This window comes from Meleagris gallopavo, chromosome 3 (assembly GCF_000146605.3).
Source record: "Meleagris gallopavo isolate NT-WF06-2002-E0010 breed Aviagen turkey brand Nicholas breeding stock chromosome 3, Turkey_5.1, whole genome shotgun sequence".
In the NCBI taxonomy this organism is placed as follows: domain Eukaryota; kingdom Metazoa; phylum Chordata; class Aves; order Galliformes; family Phasianidae; genus Meleagris; species Meleagris gallopavo.
In genome coordinates, this window is record NC_015013.2 from 59,262,086 (window position 1) to 59,268,661 (window position 6,576).

Sequence of the window (6,576 nt, forward strand, 5' to 3'; positions counted from 1 at the left end):
CATCCAATCAAAAGTTTATCTTTGAAACATTCCTTGCAAGAGATCACTGAGATATGATTGAAAGACTAAAAATTCTGTTTAGGATGTTTTTGCCCAAACTTCCAAATCAACAAGAAATTTGAAAAAACCTTGATGCATTTGATGAGCCACATAGGACAGAGACTTATTTTCTGAAATGATTTTTTCTGAATTGTTTACTAGCTCCAGACATGAACAGTCAGAAATGTAGATGTTATTGTTAGTAATAACTTTTCAAAGGTTTTGGAAGAAAGGAGGTGATGTTTCCCATACAAATAGAGATGTTAAAGTGTTTTAAAGCATTATTGGGCAATAAAAATGTAACCAACAAGCAGCTCTGTAGAACTTGTCTTGACAATGAAAAGGGAAATAGAAAAAGAAGGATTGTGAGAATTTGTCTGCAAGATTCCCATAGGAATCTATAAGCGTTAGTTAAAGAAGGGCCTCTTCCTGTTGTTGCCCTGCAGCTCAGTCAAATTGCTCTCACAGGGGCTGCAATAGGCTTTGCATGGCCTCTTTCAGAAAAATCATCTTACTTCTATATCTACACTGGAATCTAGAAGTTCCTTTTTCACTAGAACTGTTAGAAAATTTCTTGTCAGTAATTTTGTACTTGTAGACTAACATATATTAAAACTTTATTAAGAAATGTAATGTCTATACTGAAATTTGAGTATAGAAGTTATCTTTGTTAAAAGTAGCAAGAAATAAGGCAGCTTTTAAAGCCTCTCTTCTGTATTTATGCTGTTTCCAGCAGCAGCATATTTTGATTATAATTGGATTTCTGTGCTGAATCAGCATCTGTTAATTTGTCTTGTCAGTTCAAGAGGTCAAGAATTTTGTTGTCACTGCTCTCAGATTATGTCATTTGATATAGCGATCAGCTGAATGTCTTCTTAATTTTTCAGACTAGCACTCTGTACAATAGTGAGCTACACCATATATTTACATTCATCACTCTTTCTTTTCATGTCTTCTGCATGTATTGCTAAGTATTTCAGTGTTTTGTCTTGGAATCAGTCTTGCTTTGACATTTTCATAGGTTCAGTAGGATCAGGTGTAGGACTCCTGTTAGATAAAATTCCTGTCTAAGTCAGCATTATCAAAATTTCTTTCCAGCTCTGGGATTCCTGCCAGCATTTTCAGTACTGCTTAGCAGCTTCCATCAAGTAACTTTAAATACAGACATCAGCTTCTACAGGCTTTACCTCTCCCAGTTTGTGCAGATTTTACAATGCCCTTTGTACAGTGAAGAAGCCCATGAGGTAAAAGAGCTGATGAAACAAAACTCTGGAACCGGCATAGGGTCTGTGTTTCTATCAGTGTGAGACTTCCATTCCTGTTTTTTCTCTAATGCTTCTATTCATCTTAGATCATGGGCTTCACTTTCTGTCTTATTCATTAGTCACACTGACGTGGCATTTCTAACATATTCATATGCAGACAAATATTCTTTCTACCTTCAGGCCTCATCCAAGCTCTTTATATGTAATGATAGCTGCTGGGAGTAGGCAAGAAAGAGGATTCACCAAACACCTCCCAGGAGAAAACTCTCCTGTGAATAAAAGCTGCCAATTCCTTTAGTAATGTTTGCAACCTTTTTTATAAGCAAAACCAGCTGAAAGCATTGTTATTTGAAAAATATTCATAGAAATGAAGCAGCATCTACTTTTAATGGGAATAAATATTCAGGAGACTATTCACTCTGTAGTAGTTTTAAAAAGCCTTTCTATTATTCTGAAAATAAGTTGGAGGAGGGAAGAGGGGAAAGAAAGACATGGTGTTCAGAGATAACAAGAATGTAGTTCATCTCCTAAATGTGATGCTTAGGTTATTGTGACAAATAGCACTGTGTTATCACTCATATGATGAAGACAAAAAATAGCTACTGTGGTTGAGTTTGCACATCTATAAGTTAGAATTTATTTCTGATGAGACTAACATAGGCAATGTGTGTCAGTCTAGCAGCAGTGCTCTCAGTCCAGCAATGTGCACTCACAGCCCAGAAAGCCAATCATGTCCTCAGCTGTATCCAAAGAAGTATGGCCTGCAGGTTGAGGGAGGTGATACTGCCCCTTTACTTTGAGATGGTGAGACCTCACCTGGAGTACTGCATCCAGATGTGGAGTCCTCAGTACAGGAGAGAAATGAACCAGTTGGAGCACATCCAGAGGAGAACCGCAAAAATGATCCATGGAATGGAACATCTCTCCTATGAGGACAGGCTGAGAGAGCTGGGGCTCTTCAGCCTGGAGAAGTATCTTTCAGTATCTAAAGGGGAGCTACACAAAAGAAGGGGACAGACTCTTTAGCAGGGTCTGTGGTGATAGAACAAGGGGTAGTGATTTCAAGCTTAAAGAAGATAGATTTAATTTAGACATAAGGAAAAAGTCTGTCACAGTGAGGCTGGTGAGACTCTGGCACAGGCTGTCCAGAGATGTGGTTGATGCTTCATCCCTCAAGACTTTCAAGATGAGGCTGGACCAGACCTCACCTGATCTGGCTGTGGATGTCTCTGTACACTGCAGGGGAGTTGAACGAGATGCACTTTAAAGGTCCCTTCCTACTCTAAGGATTCTAGGATTCTATGAACGTTGCCTGATACATACCATTTGTATCCAAATATTTGGCACAAGGAACATTAACCCAAGAGTAGCCTTAATGTATGTCCTGTTGCTTTTACATGGAGCCTCCATTTTTCATTTTGGATTCAGACAGAAACCTCTGGAAAGAAACCAACTAAAATAGCACCACAGAGAAGTATTATCTCCCATCCAGTGGCTGATTCTCCTTCATAACAATAATCAAGCAAATCTCAGAGGGTTCATCTAGTGAAGGTTGGAAATGAGATATGTATCTAGGATTCGATTCCCTTCTTTATTAAATGGGAATCAAACTTATTCACCTCAGAAACTGCATCTTCACAGCAGGATCATGGGAGAGATACTTTCATAATTTTTATCCTTAGAAAGCCATAAATAAAGCTGAAAAGTAAGCCCGCAAGTATTACTTTCTAATCTAGTGATCAAGATAGCCACCTCAGAGGAGGAAGTCTGTGAAACAGGGAGGGCCTTACCCAAAGACAATCACATACTCTATGTGAAATCAATCATAATGCTTTAACCAGGTCTTCTCCTACACTGGCTTCATCTCTTTAGGCTATAATATTATGAGTCTCTAGTCCAGTGCTGTAAATTTTCAGTAATTGTATGGAAATTACAAAGACAATTGGAAACAAAGAAAAGCACTGGCTAATTCTTTTTTTTTCACTGTTCAAGAATATTTTTTATAGATGTTTGGTTGGAGGAAGGAGTGAATCCCAAAACAAAGCACCCTAACTGCCACTTTTAGAGGCAAATAAGTGGGCCACACTCTGAACAGTAACCTGAGTTGTGCAGTTCTCGTGCATAAAGATTGTGATAGTTCTGTTCCATGAATGGTCTCACAATATTTAGAGATGTTATCTGGTGAGTACAAGATTTTGTATGACCAAGTGTGCAAGGCTCAGCACTGAAGTTAAATATGGTCTTAGTATATTGACTGAACTTGAGGAAAGAGATCTTCAGGCTAAGAGCATAAGAGCATCCACCTAAATAAAAAATCAGGCAAACAAGGCACAAAACCAGTATGACTGAACAAGAACCTGCTGATCAGACTGAGGGAAAAAAAAGGAAAAGTGTGAGCAGTGAAAGTGGGGATGAGTAACCTGGGAAAAATACAGGGATGCTGTCTGGATGTACAGGGATGGGGTCAGGAAAGCCAAGGCACAGATATAATTGAACTTGGTAAGGGATGTGAAAAACAACAAGAAGGGACTCTTTAGATACACTGGGCAAAAGAGAAAGGCAAAGGGGAGTGTATCCCCTCTGATAAATGAAAAGGGAGAGCTGACCTCCTCAGACATGGAGAAGGATAAGGCACTTAACAAGTTCTTTGCATCAGTCCTTATGATTATTTGGGCTTTTCATGCCTTCTCTGTCCCTGAACTTCTAAGCAGGGGTCAGGGGAGCAAAATTCCTACCACCATTAGAATGGAGCAAGTCTGAGACCACCTCATGAGGCTTACTGTGTACAAGTCTATGGAGCCAGATGACATGCATCCCAGGGTTCTGAAGGAACTGGCTGATGTGGTTGCCAAGACAGTTTCCATCATATTTGAAAAATCTTCACCATCAGGCAAAGTCCCCAGAGACTGGAAAATGGGAAACATCATTCCCATATTCAAGAAACGAGAAAGACTTGGGGAACTACAGACCAGTAAGCCTCATGTCTGTGCCTGGGAAGATCATGGAGCAGACCCTACTGGAAGGAGATGTTAAAGCACATGCTAGATGTGGACTTGATCCAAGACAGTCAGCATGGCTTTACCGAGGGCAGAACATGCCTCACTGATCTGACAACCTTCTGTGAAGGAGTGACAGCATTGTTGGTCTGATAGTGATAGGACAAGGCAGGGCTTTCAACAAAAGGAGGGGATTTCTGGGTTAGATGTTAGGAAGAAAGGTATTACTCAGAGGATGGTGAGGCACTGGAACAGGCTGCCCAGACAGGTTGTGGGTGCTCCATCTCTGGAGGAATTCAAGGCCAGGTTGGATGGGGCCCTGAGCAGCCTAATCTTGGACTTGATAATCTTAAAGGTCTTTTCCAACCTGAGCAATTCTGTGATTCTATATGGTGGGTGGCAACCCAGCCCACAGCAGGGTGATTGAAACTAGATGATCTTCAACCTAAGCCATTCTATGATTCTACGATTCTAGACAACCTTCTATGTGCCAAGGATTGTTGTACTGAAACACTGATTTTAACATTTATTTGTCTTCTGGAAAAAAACAAATAAAAAATCACAATAAATTTAATAAAGATCATGTTTGGGATCAAATTACTTATGATTTTACTTTTTTTGAAACTGTTGTCTTTTAAGTGGACTTGGTCATCCTGTGGAAATAAGGAATTATGTGCCTTTATGTCATGGTTTTATGATTTTTGGTTATCAGTTATTCCACATCATAACATCATGTAGTGCACTGAGAGTTAAAGAGTTAATGCTCCAAGTCCAGGTACCTGTCCCAGAAGAGAAGAACTACTACATCCCCAGAGGACGTTCACTGTTCTGTTATCATTTCCACTCAGAGGGAAAAGATAAAAGGCCTTCGTAGGTCATTTCCCATTCCCTTTTGATCTCAGAAGCATGTGAGCTCTCCAGATCATCCTGTCTCAGCTTTAGAGTAAGGTCTTTGGCTTTTGGACACTCTCTCTCATTTAGTTTGATTTATTAGTTTCAATTCTAATTATATTGCATTATATTGCATTATAGTGTGTTATCTTGCATTCTGATATCTTATTTAGTAAAATTGTTTCTCCTCAGATCATTGACACTGTTTTGTTTTTAGGCCCATCTCTCTATTCTTTCCCCTTTTTCCCATTTTCCTTTTTCCAGGGCATGGATCCGCATATCCCTCCACCCTGCTAGTCACAGAACTGGACCAAACAAGCCCATAAACCATTCACACTTTATTCAACTGGAAGCCTCTCCAAATTGCTGAGACAGATATGTTTGTTTCTGACAGGCAAGAGGTCAGTAGTTGGCTTAACAAAGCTTTTCTTACAAGGCTGCTTTTTGTAGATCTCAGTCTGAAACATGTGACAGCCCGTGAACTTTGAAGTTGATGTTGAACATGAGGCAGGGCAGAATGTTCCTCTGGAACATCAGTAACAGAATAAAGTTATGCAGTCTTCATGGAACCAGATGGGAAATACAATAACTAGACTCTAGAAGTTACAAGCATATCTCCCTCCTGGTCAGTTCTATTAATAAGCAGAGGTCCACACTATGTTTCTTTAGTAGGCCAATGATTCAAGGGACAGAAAGGTCTGAGAAGGAACCACTGATTCTAGTTTAAAATAAATTAATAAATCAGAAGATGAACAACATTCCCACTGGTCTGGGAAAGGGAAGTGTTTGTAACAGGAACCTGGAATGGTGCAATGACATCACACACTGAATCCTTCTCAGTAAGTTGCAGTACATAAAGATGAAACTAAGATGCAGAGCAGGAAATTAGAACAAAACAGCTCTCTCCATAATTGCTTTTGTTTCAAATCCTGCAATCATTCATTCATTTATTTTTCCTGCATAACCCTATTACAGTTTTTTTGGTGTCTCTTCCCTCCTCCAGAGATGACCTCTCCTCAACTCCTGTATTTTGCTTCTCCTGATGCAGAGGCTTCTCCCAGCAGACCATATTCCTAGCTGCAGGGCTTCACTGTGGCATGGAGCAGCTTTGAAATACAAGAAGTGGGTATTGTAGTGATTCCTATCACCATGGCAACTAACCCCACAATGTCCCCCTACTCTTGACTAAGCTTACAGATATTTTTCCCCTTAGATTTCCCCTGCAGAGACCCAAATGTTGGGTTTGTTAACAGAGTCACTGCCTAGTGCTTGTGCTCAAATAGACATCTGCTGTTGCGTTGAGATGTCTTGCCAAATACTATGCAACCGTGTATATCACCCAGAAAAAAAAAAAGGAAAAGGAAAAGGAAAAGGAAAAGGAAAAA